Raw genomic sequence first — 20,141 nt, 5'->3', positions numbered from 1 at the left:
TCAGTCTTATTAATCTCGCCTCATACGGAAGCTGTTCCATATCCTTCATCATTTTTGCTGACCTTCTCTGGACCTTTTCCAATTCCAATATATCTTTTTTGAGATGGGGCGACCAGATCTGCACACAGTATTCAAGATGTGGACATACCATGGATTTATATAGAGGCAATAGGATATTTTCTGTTTTATTGTCTATCCCTTTCCTAATGATTCCCCACATTCTGTTTGCTTTTTTGACTGCTGCTGCAGATTGAGTGGATGTTTCCAGAGAACTATCCACAGTGACTCCAAAATCTCTTTCTTGAGCGGTAACAGCTAATTTAGACCTCATCATTTTAAGTGCATTTGATATTATCTCTTCCAATGTGCACTATTTTGCATTAATCAACATTGCAGTTCATCTGCTCCATAACAGGAGAAAATCATAAATGCACCTGGGGGCGGGTGGCAGAGTTATTTACCAGAACACAAGATCACTGGTGGTGGGGGATGGGAAGTTCATTTATCCCAGGAAGGGAGGAGGGATCAGGACCGGGGTGAGCTGTACATCACCTACAGGAGGGACACTTCTCCCCAAAACCTCATCAACGTGCACTGAGCCAAATCCTCCATCTCTGCAGCCCACATTTCATCTCCTTCCTCCCCATCCCCCCAGGAGCTAGAAAGGATCCCTGGTCACTGTGACAACCAGACAGCCCGTGGGCAGGGGCTCTGGGCTAACACAGACTGACCCTCTCCTGCCCAGCAGCCTCCTGCGTCCTAAGGACATCACGTTACCCCCGTGTCTGATGCTGCAGGCTCCCTGGGCTCCAGCGGGGATGGGTCCCTGGCTGAGGCTGGCAGGGTGGGCCCTGCACTCACCAGGTCATTCTTATGCCAGGCAAACCTAAGTGGCGGGGGGCTCTGGGCACCTACCAGCAGCTCCTCGCTCTGCCGCTCCTCCTCGGCTTTGGCTGCTTCTCTCTTTTTTCCCAGAGGGGCCAGATGCTTTTGTGGTGCCTCCTGGAAGAAGCAGGGGAGGGAGGGTTAGAATCTGCTGCAAACCTCCCAGCTGCCAGATTTCAGGGCCCGTCCTGCCCTGCAGACGCCTGTGCAGGGTCCCTGGGACTCAGACTGAGAGGAGCTGGTGAAACAGGGAGCAGCTTTTCCAGAGGAAACACAGGGCCCCAGGCTGCAGGGACAGGGGTGCAGCCCAACCCCCAGCTCCCCCGGGCCTCACCCACATCCCAAGCAGCCAACTTCAGACAGTCCCCCACTTTCCCCAGCGCCAGCCCCCAAAGCTCCCGCAGGGCCAGATCTGAACATGGAGCCCCCCAAACATCCCCCAGCCCTGACCCCCCAGCGCACCCCAAACTCCCAGCTCCCCCACAGCCCCCATCCCCGGCCGCTCCCCCCAGCCCTGACGCCCCAGCGCACCCCAAACTCCCAGCTCCCCCCCAGCCCCCAGCCGCTCCCCCCAGCCCTGACCCCCTAGTGCACCCCAAACTCCCAGCTCCCCCACAGCCCCCATCCCCGGCCGCCCCCCCCGCCGGCTCTGACCCCCCCCAACGCACTCCCAGCTCCCCCCCCCGCCCGGCTCTGAACAACCCAGATTCCCCCCCCGCCCCGGGCTCTGCAGCCGAGCCGCGTTCCGGGCCCAGCCGCTCCCGGGCTCCGTCGCCCTGGCCCCACCCGGGCCACTTGCCCCCGTAGCCCCACTCTGGCTGCGCGGAGCTCGGGGACCCCCCTGGGCAGGGGGCGAACCAGGCAGCCGGGCCCGGCCCCCTCCCGGCAGGAGCGTGTCTGCCCCCCACGTGTCCCCGTGCTGCCCCCAGCCCCACCGCGCTGCCCCGCGGGCTGCAACAGCCCCCGCGCCGTGCTCCCGGCCCCGGCCCCGCTGCCGCACAAAGGGGCGGGGGCGGGGGCCGGGCCGGGCCGGGAAGGGGCGGCTCCTCCCCAGGCCTGGGCCTGGCCCCGCCCCCGGGCCCCACGCAAGGGGGTGGGACACGTGGGGACGCACCTCAGCCCAGAGGGGGCAGGGCCCCCCAGGGGAAAAGCGGGGGCGGGGCGGGGGCTGCTGAACCATCAGACTCAGGAGCCCCCGGGCAGCATATTAACGCGCCACCCGCAGCCATGTGCCGCTCCCGGGCACTGCGCATGCTCAGTGACAGCCGCTGAAGCCGCTGCCCTTCCCCCTGCCCGCATCAGCCTCAACATTCTGCTCCTTCCAGGGGCAGGAGCAGGGCGGGGGGAGTGACAGGGACTGGGGGGCGGGGCTGAGCAGGGGGCGGGAATTGCCCAGGCTGGGGGGTCAGGCAGCTGGAGGCAGGGGCAGGAGAGGGGCTAAAGGACAAAAACAGGGCTGGGGGGAGGAGCAGGAGTGAAGCTCTGGCAGAGGGGGACTAAGGGCAAAACCCAGCACAGGCGGGACACAGGGGGCAGCAGTGACCCCAGTGTTTGCAAAAACGGTGGGGGGCAAAGCAGCTTTTTTTATTTTAATTTCCCCTCTCACAGACAGCACCGCTCGGCAGGGGCTTCCCAGGGCTGGTTCTTACAGACACAGGCATCCCCCTGCCTAGCCAGTGCAGCTCCCCTCTGTCTGATCCAACCTACGGAGGCTCAGTCTGCACTACACAGTTCAGAGCGCTGCGGTGGGTGCCGGTGCACCTGGTAATCCACCTCCACGAGGGGATGCGCTCGGAGCACTGGGAGCCGAGCCTGTCCACGCTAGCGCTTTAAAGCGCTCAAACTTGCTGCGCTGGGTGGGTGGGTGGGTGGGTGGGTGGGTGTGTGTGATTTTTCACACCCCTGAGCCAGCGAGTTCGAGCGCTTTAGCTTGCCAGTGTAGATAATCCCTGAGACTTAATTCAGTAAAACATTTTACACAGATCCCCTCAGAAACAAAGAATCCCTTCTCACTGTATCTGAACGCACAGAGTCTCCAAGCAGTTTCCGAAGTTGTTTTATCTGCTGCTGGGATAACCTGAATTCCCTGAATTTTTAAATTTAATTTTTTCTTCTCATTTTAGAGCTGACAGAATTTCTGGCCTAGTGTCAAAACTTTGTTTTGAGTCAATCCACCAGTGGGGATTGCATTTTTGCAACTGTTATTTTGCCTCAGTCTAGCCCTTAGTGTTTTTCCACATGCCGTTGTGTACAGCTTGATTCTCAAATATTCAATAAAGGCAGGATACTATCGCCTATAATGTCTTTCTCCCTGGAAAAAAAATCTATTGTAATTTTTGCAGAAAATTAGAACTGCCAACATGGGTCAGACCAATAGTCCGCCTAATCTAGTATCCTGTCTTGTGGCAGTGGCCAATGCCAGGTGCCTCTAAGGGAATGATCAGACCAGGCAATGACTCAGTGAACCATCCCACTGCCCAGTCCCAGCATCTGGCAATCAAAGGACAGTTTAGGGACATGCAGAGCATGGGCCTGCATCCCTGATGATCTTGGCTAATAGCCAGTCTACTTATCCTGAGGGACTGATCTAGTTCTTTGTTCAACCCATTCATAGTTTTGCCTTTCAAAATATAATGAACATGCATCTACAACTCTAAGATACCTTGACAATCACAAGAATTCTAAAATCACGAGTGATACACCCTCGAGTCAAGACATTGTAATAAATAAATGAGATTTTTTTTGTGCCTCTTTATTCCTGAGCCTGTAGGGTGCAGTAAGGCCAGTTCCAATGCCTTGAGCCGAAACACCTGAATGAATCTTTGTCTACCCTCAGACTGTTCCTGTTACCTCTCCCAAACATTTCATATACCTAAGGCCATATCTACACTTTAAGGGTGGGTTAACTCAAGTTATGTCAGCACAGAGTCACTATGGTTACTATGCCACGTATTAGGAGGTAGCCGTGTTAGTCTGTATCCACAAAACCAACAAGGAGTCCGGTGGCACCTTATCTGTTAAGTCTTTAAGGTGCCACCGGACTCCTTGTTGTTTTTACGGTTACTATGTCACTGGTGCGCATGCCTCCTGGACTTCTTCCTCAGCCGTCAGGGTATTCACCAGAACCACTTGTATAGATTCAGAGTGAGGTGCACCATGAATAGATCTCCCACTGTCCACCCACTGCATTTTGGGACACTTTGGTTTGGCAGTGTATGCTGGGTACCAAACAGCTCAGTCAGGGGTGGTTGTGGCCATGGGATCCAACTTCTTAGAACGCATTGTTAACTAGCCACTAATGTTATATGTGTCCCCTACATAAACGTATACATAATGTTTACACCTTTTTTTCTAAACCCACAAACCTGCCTGGCCCTCCTCACTGTCTGCCATCTCACACAGAATCATGGAGCTTGCATGGCTCTGCACTATTGTCATGAGCGTTTGCACCCAAAGGTGCATGGTCCTTTACTATTTGCAGATCAGCAAACATACATTATACTCTACAGTCTTTATGAAAATATGCTTATGATCTGGATATGACATAGCTAATATATACTTTATGCAAGATGGCTGATGTGAGGTATCATTGCAAAACTTAAGACCTATTGACTGTGTTAATCCAACCTGTATGCATGTAACATTTGTACCTGAGGCTAGAAATATTAACCATGTCTCTGTATTTCAAAGGTGCTCTGTTGGAGGAGGCCAGACAATGTTAGTGGCTTATTGAAGGAATGCACAAAGACATAAAGCTTACCCCAGGAACTGTATGCAACAGGAACCTCTGAACGATAGTGTTATACAATGGGGACTACTTGAGCAGGATCAAATACCTGCACACAGTGGGTGCTGTTTTGTTGTACAGACAAAACTACACAGGATCTTTTCAGGGGGCAAGACAAAGATGCCACATTTATTATGATAATTGATTTATGACCAATAACTAATATTTTAATCCTTATACATACACATTATACCTAATACCTATACACACACACATTCACACACACACACACACACATGTTGGTGTCACTAGGCATAACTCTAGATAACTCGGGGGGGGGGGTGGAAGACCACGAGTGTCGATGAAGCCCCCCTGCTCTAGGCCTACGTGAACCAAGGCTCCTCCATGATGAACTTTAACCAACCTAAGTAGCTGCAGAACAAAATGTGTAACAGTCAGCTAACAGCTCAAGGCAGTCTGAAGCGGTAGTGATAAGGGAAGCCTACATGCCTCTGTGAAGGACAAGATAACAGGTCTGGGAAAATCTGCTAACAAGCTACCCTTGCAGTGGCCAAGGTTGCTTACTGTAGCTGCTACAGGGGGGAGGAAGGAAACGGGGGAGGGGGGAAGAAAGGGGGGGAGGAAACTAAGCTGAAGCAAACGACTTGAGTATAAGAAGGGAAAGCGGCTTGTATCTGGGTGCTTGATTTGAGACGTGCCAGTCTCCTTGCACCGCTTTGAGATCTCAAATAAACTTTGTCTGCTTCTCCACCCTGGTGTGTTCATTGGCGCGAAGCACACCCGGCAACGAACCCCGCTGTTGCCCCCTTGGGCCCTCTGTGCCGGCAACAGTACAATTATAATAGGATTAGGTCATAATTATGATGCATTATGTGCAAGATTACAGGGTTTCAGAGTCTGTACTGGGCTATCTTGATTATCACTTCACAAGTTTTTTTCTCTTACTTAATTGGCCTCTCAGAGTTGGTAAGACAACTCCCACCTTTTCATGCTCTGTGTGTGTGTGTGTGTGTATATATATATATATATATATATATATATATATATATATATATATATCCTCAATATATGTTCTGTTCTATGCATCCGAAGAAATGGGCTGTAGCCCACGAAAGCTTATACTCAAATAAATTTGTTAGTCTCTAAGGTGCCACAAGTCCTCCTGTTCTTTATGTGCAAGATGTGTCATGTGCAGTGTCACTGGAAACGTTATGATTTGCTGAATAGGATTCTCCTATTTGTGTGCACAGAGCATGTTTATCTCTGCAGTTATGAATATTGACTATTGTCTCAGGGTGGTCCCCTGCTCCTGCCCTGCGGGGCTTAAAACAGCCCAGGAGAGGGCTGGGGCTGGGGCAAGAAGCCTGGACTGATTGGGGGAAGCAGGCTCAGCTGTGGCCAGGTCCCAATCAGGCCCAGCTGGCCCCTATAAGAGGCAGTGAGCCAGGAGCCCAGTCAGTCTCTCTCTGGCTGTAGAGGGAGAAGGGCCTGGCTGCAGGGAGCTAGACAAGGGACTTGGAGTGGAGCAGGGCTGGGGAAAGGCAGAGGAGCCGGGGAGCTCCTGCCTGGAAAGCCCCAGGCTGCGGCCTAGCATTAGGCCAAGAGGTCCTGGGGCTGGCAAGGGGCAGCCCATGGGTAGGCAAAGGCAGCAGGTCCAAACCCCTTTGCCTGTGATGAGTGGCTGATACTGCAGTCTGCTGCAGTGAACAGGGGCTAGATGGAGACTGGGCAGTAGCCAATACTGAGGCAAAGTGGGGATAGTGGGGTGGGGGTTCCCCTGGGAGGGGGAGACCCAGTTACCAGAGGCACTGGGGTCCAGGGAGGGACTCGTGGCCAGAGGACAGGCGGATCACTGGCCTGCAGAGGGCGCTCCGGGCTGGAAATTGAGCTAATTCCCGGAAGTCACCAGCAGGAGGCGCCGCAGGGGTGAATCCGACTCCTCTACAACTATGTATCTTTATTTCAAAGGTGCTTACTCTGGGTAACACCCACAATGAGCCTTTCAGGTAGAACAATGAAGAAGCCAGACACTGCTGATGGCTCATCAACAAAGACAATGGACCGTGGAAGAGCTTAGCCTTCCTGTGAATGTTTCAGCCAGCCTATGAGTCATGGCTACTATGACTCAGCAGGACATGCTAGTGCATGTGACCAGACCACATGACCCTAAACTCCATTTTGGTACCTGTATTTTTCCACAAACTGGACTGGGAACTGAGTTTGGAACAAATGGTTCCCACCATATGGAAAAGCTACATAAGGTGGGGTGTGACGTCATCTCTTGGCCTCATTCTCCACACAAGAGAACTCCTGGAAACACCTGAGGAAGAAAGACTGAAGTGGGGCAAGTGCTGCTCCCAGGGTAAAGGGATTTCTAGCTTGTGTATGGAAACTTTGGGGACTGCTTGTACCATCAGTCAGGGTGAGAAATTGCTAATTCAGATTCTATCCATCTAGTATGTTAGGCTTAGTTTGAGGTTTTGGTTATTTGCTAAGTAATCTGCTTTGATTTGTTTGCTAACACTTGGAATTGTTGGGACATGTTATGGTTCAGTAAAAGAGCAGGGAACTGCTAATGTGCAGACATGGGATTAGGGGACAAAGGCATAAGCAGGCAGGAATTCTTTGCTTAATAAATAAGTTGCCATATTTTTCCTTTCCCTGTTGCTTGTAAGAATTGCTAAGGATGCAGCTGCATGAGAAATGTAGTTGTCGGAATGAATGTCCTTTGTGTGAAAAAGGTAAAAGAAATGTTACCTCCCCTCCCTTCCTTTCCCAGCTACATAAACAAGCCCTGGCTTATGGCCTCTTCCTCCCTCCCCTGAGAACTGCTGATTAAGGAAATTTGTAGCAACACATTAATACAAAGTACGGTATTTTCAAGGTAAAAATGTCTGTATAACATGCATAACCCTATGACTAACAGATAGGGGTGGGTATACTAACCATATGGGTGTTTCTATTACTTAATAAGGGTTTTGGGGGTGTTGTAATGGATGTAGGCGTGTACATACTAAGTTAGATAAAAGGAGTGTGATGTAACTAATCCAGTGCTTACTCGACAATTGGGTCGAGGGGAACAAGCATCGCAATAAAGAAGGCTGTACTCATATCTGCTTCTGGGTCAACCTGCTCCTCTATTCTTCTAACAAAAATCACTTAATCTTTCTGCAGTTAATAAACTCGTTTTCTGCTTTATCTTAACCAGTGTTAAGTATTTTGAGTGAAGTGTCTGGGGAAAATCTGAGCTGGGTTAGCACAAGCTCGCTGTGCACATCTTTCCCGTATCAAGGGGAAGGCAAATTATATTAATGAGCTGACATTATAGAGATCCTGGTGCACTATAAGATGATACAATTCTGAATTTATACTACAGCTAGTGTGCAAGGTTGGGGAGCTGGGAAATTGGCTGTTGTCGTCTATCTCTCCTTGAGTGGCTCAGGTAAAGCACTCAGGTAGCTTAGTTGGGTGTATGGCGCCACCTGCTGTCGTGTTGGGTGATAACAGGGCCTGGAGAGGCTGGCTGAATCTCCAGCAAAGCAGTGTGAGAAGGGCCAGCCCAGCTTGAGGGTTAGAGGGCACAGCGGTTCCCAGAACCTCCCCAGACTGCACCCCGGGGTGACAACCCATCACACCCTAGATTACACAAGTCTCAGCGGGTTTATAACATCCTGTTATTTCCTGCCTCCCACCACCTGTAGCAGCTCCCACCCTCCTATGCATTTACTGCTCCTCTCCCTCCAAGCAGAGCCCACCACCAGCTCCCTGATAATCTCTTACCTGAGCCAGCTCCATTGCAGCCATTTCCTTCCCCCTGGGAGGATGGGATAATCTGACAAACGTGGACGTTATTTTGTAGCCTGTCAGGGCGAGAAGGGCAATGTGAGAGAATTCAGACAGGGCTTTTGTCCATTCCACAAGCCGATTCCCCCCAGGATTTTTCCCTGCTAATGGACATTCTAGGTTCTGCCACACTCTGAAGCACAAAGTGACCTTATTCCAGTACAGGTCTAGCCCCCTCCTACCAGGGTGTAACCCTCTGACACCCTCTGAAACTCTCCCAGTAGCAGAGTCTCTGTGTTACACTTATCAAGTTTGCGGATGATACCAAAATGGGAGGGGCTGCAAGTGCTTTGGAGGACAGGATTAAAATTCAAAATGATCTGGACAACCTGGAGAAATGGTCTGAAGTAAACAGGACAAAATTCAATAAGGACAAATGCAAAGTACTCCACTTAGGAAGGAACAATCAGTTGCACACATACAAAATGGGAAATGACTGCCTAGGAAGGAGTGCTGCGGAAAGGGATCTGGGTGTCATAGTGGATCACAAGCTAAATATGAGTCAACAGTGTAATGCTGTTGCAAAAAAAGAAAACATTCTGGGATATATTAGCAGGAGTACTGTGAGCAAGACACGAGAAGTCATTCTTCTGCTCTACTTTGAACTAATTAGGCCACAACTGGAGTAGTGTGTACAGTTACGGGTGCCACATTTCAGGAAAGATGTGGACAAATTGCAGAAAGTCCAGAGAAGAGCAAAAAAAAAATGATCAAAGATCTAGAAAACATGACCTATGAGGGAAGATTGAAAACACTGTGTTTGTTTAGTCTGGAGAAGAGAAGACTGAGAAGGGACATGATCAGAGTTTTCAAGTACATAAAAGGCTGTTACAAAGATGCGGGAGAAAAATTGTTCATTTTTAACCTCTGAGGATAGGATAAGAAGCAATGGGCTTAAATTGCAGCAAGGGCGGTTTAGGATGGAGATTAGGAAAAAAAACCTTCCTGTCAGAGTTGTTAAGTACTGGAATAAATTGCCCAGGGAGGTTCTGGAATCTCCATCACTGGGGATTTTTAAGAGCAGGTTAGACAAACACCTGTCGGGGATGGTCTAGATAATACTGAGTCCTGCCTTGAGGGCAGGGGACTGGCCTAGATGCGCTCTCAATGTCCCTTCCAGTTCTATGATTCTATCAATCCGAGACCAGAGAAGAGCAGAATCAAAGGAGTCACTCTGGGGATTCTCCCTGTCATTGTCCCCAAGGCAGCTCTCTCAGGTTAACTAAGTTGTTTGATGCTCCAGCCTTTATCCAGTCTCTCCTGGCAGTGCCCCCTTCATGGGCTGGGCCTAGTTTTAGCCTTTGGGAAGCGTGACCCCGGGGGCTCTGAGACTGGGCCTTCTTGCCTCAGCACATCTTGTTTCTTTCTGTGGCTCCCCAGTGAGTCCAAATGAGTAGAGCTGCCCACTGCCTCAGACTAATGGCCCATCTAGCTCAGTGGCCAATGCCAGGTGCTTCAGAGGGAAAGAACAGAACAGGGAATCATCAAGTGATCCATCCCCCGTCACCCATTCCCAGCTTCTGGCAAACAGAGGCTAGAGACACCATCCCTGCCCAGCCTGCCTGTGACACTGGCAGATGAGGTGTTAGCTCTTGCACAAGCCCCCATGTCTTAATTGAATATGAACAAACACATAGCTGGAATCAGTCTGACTCACCTGTGTTAGTATTGTTAAAACAGGTATTAGGATTATAAGAATGTGTTTAGTGTTTAGACTTCATTGAACGCTCGTGAGTTGCTGCCTGGGATAATATCGGACTAGTTGTATTGTGAGCCTCTGTGGCTCTGTAAATCACCAGAGGAGAGAGACTTTACCTATGTGAAGTGCTGATTGGCAACAGAATCCATTACATCCTGCCTGGGAGGAAAGGGCCATCCACACCAGATGGACTATTACAGGATGTTAAAGAAGACACAAGACTGTTGTTGTGCTCTTGACTTCCCATTAGCTGAGTTGACAGCTCAGATCACATGGCAGGAAGGGGATAAAAAACCCCACACAGAAATGTAGTGAGGCGGTGTGGCTCCCCGCCGCCCCAGAGGGGGAAGAGCCCATCTGGAGGCCGGAGTGGGCGGAGCTAGGGAGTGCTGAGCCCGCCCCTCAGAGAGTCAGGCGGCGACCCAGAACTATAAAGACCGGCCCTCAGAGCTCACTAGGAGCCCAGCCACCGGAGAGAACAGACGTCCCTAGTGGAGCCCGTGACTGGGAAACCCCCGAGGCCCAAGGCAGACGCCCAGACCGGCCCTGCGCCCGCTATCCGGAGGAGTTGCCAGGCCTGCCGATCAACCCCTGCCCTGAAGAACCCATGCTCCTGGATCCCCCAAAGGCCAACACCAAGACCCAGTTTGGGCCTGAGGGGGAGTGTGGAAATAGCCCGGGGGCATCTGATCCCAGTCTGGCTGCAGCACTACCAGAGCCTATGTCGGTGTGTTGCGGCCAGGATCCCCACTGACTACGCACTGGGTCTTCTGCTGCTGCTAGTGCCCCAGGCTGGGATGCAGTCGAGTGGGAGGGCCTGCGTCCCCCCTGCCACCCAACTCCTGGGTGGAAGACTCACCCTCTCCCTGGCCTGAAGAGGCTGGGACCTATTGTTACTGCTCAGCCCTGCCTGAGGGCCTGAGCCCCTGACTCAGTGTTTGTTGCCCCGCCCTGAGCCGGGGCCAGGCTGACCAGGTTTCTGCCGGTTACAGCAAGGGCTACCGAGGGAGACCCCCATGGCCGGACTAATTCCCCGGGATCAACTGTGGGTAGTGAGCCGGTGTGGTTCCCCACCGCCCCGGAGGGTCGAGCCCTGGCGAACCCTTGTAGAAGAAGGAACTGATTATCTGTATGCTGCTTGGACTCTGGGGGGCAAAGTTTCTAGGCAAAGGGAAGAGATCCCCAGCTGCTTGGCCTGGGTTAGTTGTAAGGAAGATATAGGGCAACTCCAGCAGAGCCTGGGGGCTGTGGGCATGGGTAGCAGTTCTGGAGCTGTGGGCAGGGGGAGCAGTTCTGGAGCTGGGCCTCTGTCCTCTCTAGCTCCCATGGCAGATGGCTCTGGCAGCATCAAGTGGGTCCATCACTGCAGGGGAAGGTTGGGGTAGTGTCTGAGATCAGGGTGAGAATTGGAGGGCAGTCCATGCTCAAGAATGGGGGATGGAATTCACCTCCCCACCCCTCTCCAGAGCTCAGCAACTAGGGCTTTATCCAGTGAAGTGAAATTCACTCTGGGTGACTTTGAGCCAGCCACTCAAAGATCCTTGTGCCTTCGGTTCCACACTGGCCACAGGAGTTTACTAGTTCTCCCTCCAAAGACTCCTGGGGGCAGCCAGGGATAATTAGTGTGTTATGGGAATTAGAAGATGAAAATTCACTAAGAACAAAGATATGTGTGTGTTTATTATTAAATCCCCAGACACCCACCAAACCCTGTGCTCCTTCCGATGAGCTATAAATATCTAAGGGACTCAGCTACGGATCCTGCAGTCAGTTCCTGCCCTTCCCCACTTTCTAAAGCAGCACTTTTAAGAATAGGGCAGGGAAACATGCAAATACTTTGAACCAAATTCCAGGAGCTGCTGAGCATGGAGAAGTTAAAATAAAACCAATGTTCCGTCTCTCCAAGGACCTGGCCCCTAGTGCAAAATAACAGACACTCCCCAGAAATCTGAAATGGCCACTTCATAACTGATAATGTTATTAATCTGTTCACTTCTGGGAATTACCACTAAGAGAAACAACCCAATGACAGTGATATCCTGAGGAAAAGATCTCATGTGTCTTTAGATCATACCGATTTGTAAGCTGGAACGATATACACTAAAATGCCTAATTCGTAGCCCTACGGCAATAGCCTGGTGTCACTACAGGGCAGAATTAAGGTTGGTGCCTTAGTTGTGAATTTCCATCCCCTAGCATATTGCAATTGCTGTTAAGTGGGTTTGACAAAATTCATTGTGTCTATTTCTTTCTTTTAATTTCAACAGAGAGCGATATTTATTTTTAAGCCCTTTTTTCAATGTTTACAATTTCAATGTTCAGAGCTGTGGGAAGTTACGGGGGTCGTCAGACAACAATTATTTAATAACAGTAACTGTTGAGATTCCAAAAGCCAAATCATAACTGTTCAAAGAGAAATTGTCAATGTCACAGGCAAAATATATAGTGTAAATATCCTTAAATCAAACTCCTTTCTCCAGAAGCATTTCTGTATATTACCTATATACATATTTTTTCATCTCTGTGTGTGTACAGTGAAATTAACATTTACTGCAATTTATTCATAAAAATCCAATCCTTTCAAGCATAATTTTAAGTAATGAAGTACTTGAAGTCTTTCACTTCCTAGACTGGAATGTTTCACTTCAGGATAATTACACCCTCCCTGTGATGTATTTCACTCTCAGTACTGTAACCCCCTCGTGATGTAGCTCCTGTCTGGGAGCTCTGCTGAAGCCAGTGGCATTAAGATCAGGTGACACACTGACATGAGCAGAGACACATGGGGGAGGGAGAAGGATGAGGTAACATGGAGGCTACCAGAGTTGAACGTGGCCGTAGGAGCAAACGCTCTCTCAGCCTCTCCTCTCTCCCACCTCCCAGAGTCAGTAATTCTGAATCGTTCCCTGAAATCTAAATAGCCCTAGTATGAGAGACAGTGATTAACGCAGGTACCTTAGGGGCTGCAGCGCCAGCCCCCTGCCTGGATGAGGAGGGTGAAGAATTGCAGTAGAAATGGGTTAGGCTGGGAGAGGGCACAGCTGATGGGGGTCTGGGAGCTGAGTTGACCAAGAGGCCAGAACTCATGGGGGGTTTCGGAGAAGAAGTCAACAGGACTGGGTAGAGGCATTTCAGTGTATTTTCCCCATTAACCATTCTGCCATGTATTTAATTTAGAAACTTTTCATTCACATCTAAACACCTTGGAGCTAAGTTGGGTTGATACATTTCCACTTACAGTGGTACAGTTGTAATTAGGTGCTTAATCAGATGCTCATGCAGCACAAAGCAGTCAATACTGGGTGTGCTTTCATTCATTAACTTGACTGTGTGCTGTGCATTGCTTTGAAAAAAAGATGCTGTGAGGGAGTGTCAAAATTTTAGGCAGTAAGAAATGGTAAGTAGGTGTCAGTTCATTTCTCATGCGTTTCTCTCCTAATTTTAATTTCAGGTTTGAATCAGTATTAAAACCATGTTGTTTTAACAGCAGTAGGGTCCATTTGTATAATTGTTTGCAAGATTTCATTGGATATTGTGACCCAGCCGTCTTCACCTTTTATTTTCAGATTCCTAAATACACCCCAGCGCACCTCTCCTGACAGACTGCAGGCCCTGGCCGGTGACATGCTCCTTAGAGAGCAAACACCTGATGAGCCCTTTCACCCTCAAACGCGCATTTGGCTCTTTGACGTTGCTTTATCCGCCCCACCAGAAAATGCTGTAGGGAACCCGGTCATTACAGCCGACCGCACTAGGTACCATTCTACCAGCTCTGGGCCGACATTCAAATGGTTCTGTTTGTGTATCTTTCATTCAGCTTCACAATTCTTAGATCCCATTTAAAAACTGGAAGTGAAATAACCGAAGCAAGTTACGAAGGGAGCGGCACCTGGCACAGGCAGGGGTAAAACGATAAATGGAAAGAACTGACTATGCAAAAAGGAACATCGCAAACTATCAGAGCCCCAGACCCCCGCCCAACTGAACCCACCCCAGCCAGGCATATCAAGCTGGGTCCCTGAAAAATCGCCCAGCCCGTCTGGCAGTGAACGCTGCGTGTTCCAGGCAGAGCTACGGTGTGTGCGTCTGCTCTGCTGACATACTGCTTTGGTACGGAACGAGCCACGGCCACAGGGAGCAGAGACATGGACTCCTACAAAACACAATCCCAGATACACCTCCAGTGCCGCATCCCCCCCACCTCCCCACTGTCTACCATCCCCTCCCCTACCTCCACATGGCCATTCTCAGCCTACTGCTAACACTTCCTCCCAGCCTTCAGCACTATAAATAAATAAAACATGGTGTTACAAAAGGTACAAAACCTGATCTGGACGTCAGTAAGGCTTTTGATACAGTTCCACATGGGAAACTATTCGTTAAATTGGAGAAGATGGGGATTAATATGAGAACCAAAAGGTCAATAAAGGATTAGTTAAAGGGGAGTCTACAAGGGGGTCATATTGAAGGGTGAGTTGTCAGGCTGGAGGGAGTTACTAGTGCAGTTCCTCAGATCAGTCTTGGGACCAATCTTATTCAACCCTTTTATTAGTGATCTTGGCACAAGAAGTGGGAGTGGGACACAGAGCCGGGAGGGATTGCCAATATGGAGGAGGACAGGAAAATCATACAAGAAAATCTGCATGTCCTTGAAAGCTGGAGTAATAGAAATGGGATGAAAATCAATAGTGCACAAATTCTAGTTGTTAGTCCCCAAGTGCATAATTTTGCAATACGCTGGGGGTTTATCAACTGGAAGTGACAGAGGAGGAGAGAGACCTGGCTGTATTGGTTGATCACAGGATAATTATGAGCTGTCAATGTGATGCGGCCGTGAAATAGGTTAATGCAGTCCTAGGATACATCAGGTGAGGGATTTCCAGCAGACACATGAAAGGGTTAGTACTGTTATACAAGGCACTGATGAGATCTCATCTGAAATACACCTCTACCTTCTGGCCTTAAAGGCTGTGAGTCTATAAGCTGTGCTTTGTGTTGCACAGACACTGATGGAGATCAGGGCCCCATCGTGCAGCACATGCCAGAGAACCTGACTGAGATCAGCAGCCCCATTCTGCTGGGCACTGCACAGACAGAGAGGGACAGTCCTTGCCCCAAAGAGATCACAATCCAAGTAGACAATGGGGAGGAGGAAAACAGAGAGGGGCTGTGACTTCCCCCAGGTCACCAAGCAGGTCAGGGACAGAGCCAGGAACAGACCCCGTTAACGCCAGAGCCCCGTCACCCGCAGCTTGGAAAGGTCCCCAGACCCCACTGTATTAGGCTGCAGGAAGAGGTGGTTTGTCCATGGATGCACAGGCTGTCTGGGCAGGGCAGCTCAGCTGCGGTCCCTGCACACAGCTGGGTGTGTGGGTCATGGGTCAGGAGAAGTCAGTGTCCAGCCCTGGGGCTGTGCTCCTGGCTCATACCTCCAGCACTCACTGCTGCCCCTCCCTGACCAGCTGCACTGTTCAGCCAGCCCCAGGCCTCTGTAAGGTCACTGCTCCCCACCCCCTATCCCCTGCAAGCCTTCAAACAGGGACATGGTGCACCAGTACCAATCAGAGTGCACTAGTGTAATTTCTGTCTGTACTAAGGGTTTGCACAAGTGCCTAAAACACCAGGGTGGCAGAGACCTTCAGAAACAGCAGTACAGTGGCACTAGAACCTATTTCTAGCTCGGTCACAGACAGCCTGGGTGACCTTGGACACGTCAATGTTTCTCCTCACAACTTCATTCTCTTTACCCAGCTGCCACTCACTGGGGTCTCCTCTCTCTCCAGAGCTGCTCACCACTACAGTCTGTGTGGGTGTCCCCAGAGCTAAGGCAGGTCAGCTCGGGAATAGTCTTACAAGGGGGGCTGGGGAGTCTCTGTCCCTGGAAGTTTTTAAGAACAGGTAGGACAAAGCTCTGTCAGAGATAATCTACAGATACCTGGTCCTGCCTCGGCAGAGAGAGCTGGACTTGATGACATCTTGAGGTCCTATTTAGTCCTACATTTCATGGATGCCATGCAATATATACGTATAAAATAACATACAGAGAAAAAGCGCACGACAACATGATGTCAGGCCATTCAAAAAACAACAACAAAACAAAAAAATACATTGCACAGCATAAAATGACACAATGCTAAGGAGAAGAAAGCAACACAATGCAAACTAACACACCTTAGGACAAAAGTACACAATGCAAAATAGCTCAACTCAAACCAACATAACACAGACACCAAACAAGCTAAGGCAAAACAACACATCATAAAACTATGCAACACAACATGGTGCGATCACAGTTCCAAATGGCACCGTGCAAAACAGCTCAGCGTAGAACAGGGCACAGCACAAAAGAGAATTATTTCAGTGTAGGCCTGGAAGGGATCTTGAGAGGGCGTCTACTCCAGCCCCCTGTGCTGAGGCAGAACCAAGTATCCCTAGACATTCCCAGACTGGTGTATCTCTAACCTGGTCTTAAAAACCTCCAGTGAAGGAAATTCCACAGTCTCCCTTGGAAGCCAATGCAAGGCAAACACAGACCAAAACAACGCTGTACACACACACGCTGGGCTTGTGGATAAGTGGAGAGGCAAGAACTGAAACAATCTGGGTTCAATTCCCAGCTTTGCCCCAAATTCTCCATGCAAACTTGAGCAAATTACTTCAGCTCTCTGAGCTTCAGTTTCCCCATCTGTAAAATGGAGAGTCGCCTCCCACCATTGGCCTATTTAGCCTTTGAGCTTTTAGTGTCAAGGCCTCTCTGTCCCTGTGGGCATGTCCACACTGCAGTCAGACACCGGCGGCTGGCCCGTGCCCGCTGACTTGGGCTCACACGGCTCAGGCTGTGGGGCTGTTTAATTGTGGTGTCCATGTTCCGGCTGGGGCTGCAGCCCAAGGTCTGGCACCCTCCCACCTCGTAGGGTCCTACAGCCTGGCTCCAGCCCGAGCCCAGACACCTACACTGCAATTAAACAGCCCCTTCGCCTGAGCCCTGTGAGCCTGAGTCACCTGGCCTGGGCCAGCTGGGGGTATTTAACAGCAGGGTAGAGATACCCTTGGTGTCTTTTCCGCACCTGCCACAATGGGGACCCTGATCTTGGTCAGTGTCTGTGCAGAGCCCTGCACAACAGGAAGCCTGATCTCAGTTGAGGACTCTGGAACTCCGAGCATTACAGGATCCCTGATTTTGTTTAGGGCCCCTGCAGCAACTGGCAAAATGTGGGAGCAGGATCTCTGTCAGGGTCTGTGCAGTGCCCAGTACAGTGGTGGGGTGTGATCTTTGTTAGGGTCAGTGCAATACCAGGCCCAACGGGGACACAGATCTCAGTCGATGTCTCCGAAGTGCCCAGAACAATGGAGGCAGTGGTTTGGGTTACAGTCGTGCGCTGCCTGGCACCAGGGAAGCCGTGATTTCGGTCCAGGCCTCAGTTTTACCTGGGACAACAGCGGGATCTAATCTCACCTCAGGTCTCTTCAGCGCCTGGCAGAAAGGGGCCCAGATCTCAGTTGGGGTCTCTGCAGCACCTGGCAGAACAGGGACACGCTCAGTACGATAAGAGCCCTGAGCTCTGTCACACACCTGGAGAGAAAAGCAGGAAGATTTTCGAGCATTCGATATCAGTATTTCAGAACTGAGGAGAAAATGGGGCACAAACTAAATATTTGCCAATATAAGGGACAAGCATCATGTGGGGAGATTTTATGTCAACCACTCAAGAGAAAAGAGTGGAAATTTGAGGGGATTATACAGCGATATTAAATCAACAACAGAATGGGACGGATTCTTCTTGCCCCACACTCACATGGCCTGCAGGGATCCCTGGGTGATGTGGCTTTCACAGGGGACAGGAGTGGGGCTGGTTATGGGGAAGGGGCTGGCAGTGGGGTCTGGGAAAGTGACTAGCAGTGGGGGGGGGCTGCTGGGTTGGACAGGGTGGGGGAGGGGAAGTAGCTGGGAGGGGAAACCTGGGGCTGGGCCGTCTCCATGGGGGGCACTTGCTCCTCCCTCCCCTTCCTGGCCCTTCCCAGGCCCCGTTGCCAGCAGAGAGTGGCCCCCCCAGCCCAGCCCAGCGGTGTCCCTGTCTCAGGGCCCCCCCAGCCTCTGCCCAATCACCCTCTGCCCAGCTCAGGAATCACTCGGGGGAACCATTTCCCACCCGCACAAGGACAAATCCCTGCAGGTGGGAATGGGGGAAACCCCCCAAACCTGAGACCTGAACTGGCCACTGGCGAAGGGGGGAGAAAATGGGGCACAATCGGGGGGGGGGGGACAGGGAACTTCTCAGGGGTTGGGGGGAGGGGGGTCACCCTGGGCGCTGCTCGTGGCTCTCTAGGGAGAAAGGGGGCAGGACGGGGGAGGAGGGGGGTCCCCACGGGAGGGGGCAGCGGTAAATCCGAGGGGATCTCAGCCCCCCCCCTTTCTCTGCCTGCTCCTCGGGGGTCACCTGCCCCCCCCCCCCGGCCATGTCCGGGCTGCACAGACATTTCCCGCCTGCCCCTCCCCACCCAGCCCGGTCTCACCCCCCCTCTCCAACGGCCCCGCGCGAGCCAGGCAGAGCCGCAGCAGCCCGCGCGCGTTTGCAACTCCGCTTGGTCTCTCACCCGAACGTTACTTCCGCTCCGGGGAGAGTCAGGAACTACATCTCCCAGCCTGCCCCGGGGCCGCTTCCGCTCTCTCCAGCCCCGGTAAGGGAGGGTTTCAGCAGGTAAAATCGCGCATGCTCCGTGCGAGCCTCGCTGGGGGCGGGAGAACAAAGCTGCTGCTGCCGCCTCCGCGTGAGCCGGGCCCGGGCTGAGCCGCTGCTGCTTCCCGAGGGGGGGTCTGTGCGGGGGGGCCCGGCCGGGGGGGGTTTCTCCAGCTGGGCCCCGCCCCCCGGGCAGCCCCGGGCTCTGCCCGCCCCAGCCCCGCCCGGAGCCCCCGGGGAGTGAGAGACCCCGGGGGGCGCTGGGGGGGCGGGCACGTGACTCTGCCCCGGGGAACCCGGGAGAAGCCTCGGAGCCGCCTCGGCCCCAGCGGAGCCGCAGCAGGATCCGCCCCCCGCTGGGCTGGGGGGCGGCGGGGGACGGTGCGTTAAATCGCTCCCCATAGCCCTGTGCTGCTCCCGGGAACTGCGCATGCTCAGTAGCAGCTGCTGAAGCCGCTGCCCTTTCCCCCGCCCGTATCAGCCGGAACGTTCCGCTGGGAGGGGGCGGGGGAGCGGAGCGGGGCTCGGGCTGAGCAAGGAATTGATGGGGGGGTCAGGCAGGTGGGGGCTGGGTCAGGAGGGGGCTAAAGGATAGATCTGGGCGGGGGGGGGAGCAGGCGTTTTGCTGGGGGGCGCAGTGGGGGAGCCGGGGTTGCGGGGGGGGGGGAGGTCATTGGGGCGGGACATTTGAACTGTTTTGTGCAGCCAGGAAATTCCCGCGGGGGGGGGGGGGGAGGTGAGTTCACTGAATCCTGCCCTGTTTGTGCCCCGTCCGCCCACCTACAAAGTCTCTCCAGCTTTTCCCCTTTTCCCCCATTATCACACGTGGCTAGAAAATCCAGATCCCCAATCCCCCCCCAATGATGAGCTCTCGAATCTCCCCCAATTTCCCCTGGTCTCTCCATACTTCTCAAGTGTCAATTTAAAATCTCTCCGATGTGGCAGCTTTCCCCCCCCCCCCCACTTTATCTGCAGTGATTTGTCCTCATTTAGGTGGAAAATTGTTGCCCTGAGTCATTCCCCAGCACATAGCAGCCCCTGGAGTGGGGATGGGAGGAGATGCCCGTTCTCTGCCAAGGCAGGGATGGAAAAGCACATGTCCCCCACGGAGACTGTCCAGACCCGAGTTTCCCAATCCCACCCACTGACCCCAAACTACCAACACAGTTTCCCCCAGCCCTCAGTTGCCAGTCACCTGCCCGTCCCCCACTTCCGCCCGCTCCCTTTATCCAGGGAGCCTTCCAGCTCCCCCTCCCCCCTTAAATCAGCTCCTCCCAGGCTCCCTGCT

This window comes from Mauremys mutica, chromosome 26 (genome assembly GCF_020497125.1).
Source record: "Mauremys mutica isolate MM-2020 ecotype Southern chromosome 26, ASM2049712v1, whole genome shotgun sequence".
Classification (NCBI taxonomy): Eukaryota; Metazoa; Chordata; order Testudines; family Geoemydidae; genus Mauremys; species Mauremys mutica.
Note: the sequence above shows the minus strand (reverse complement) of the source record.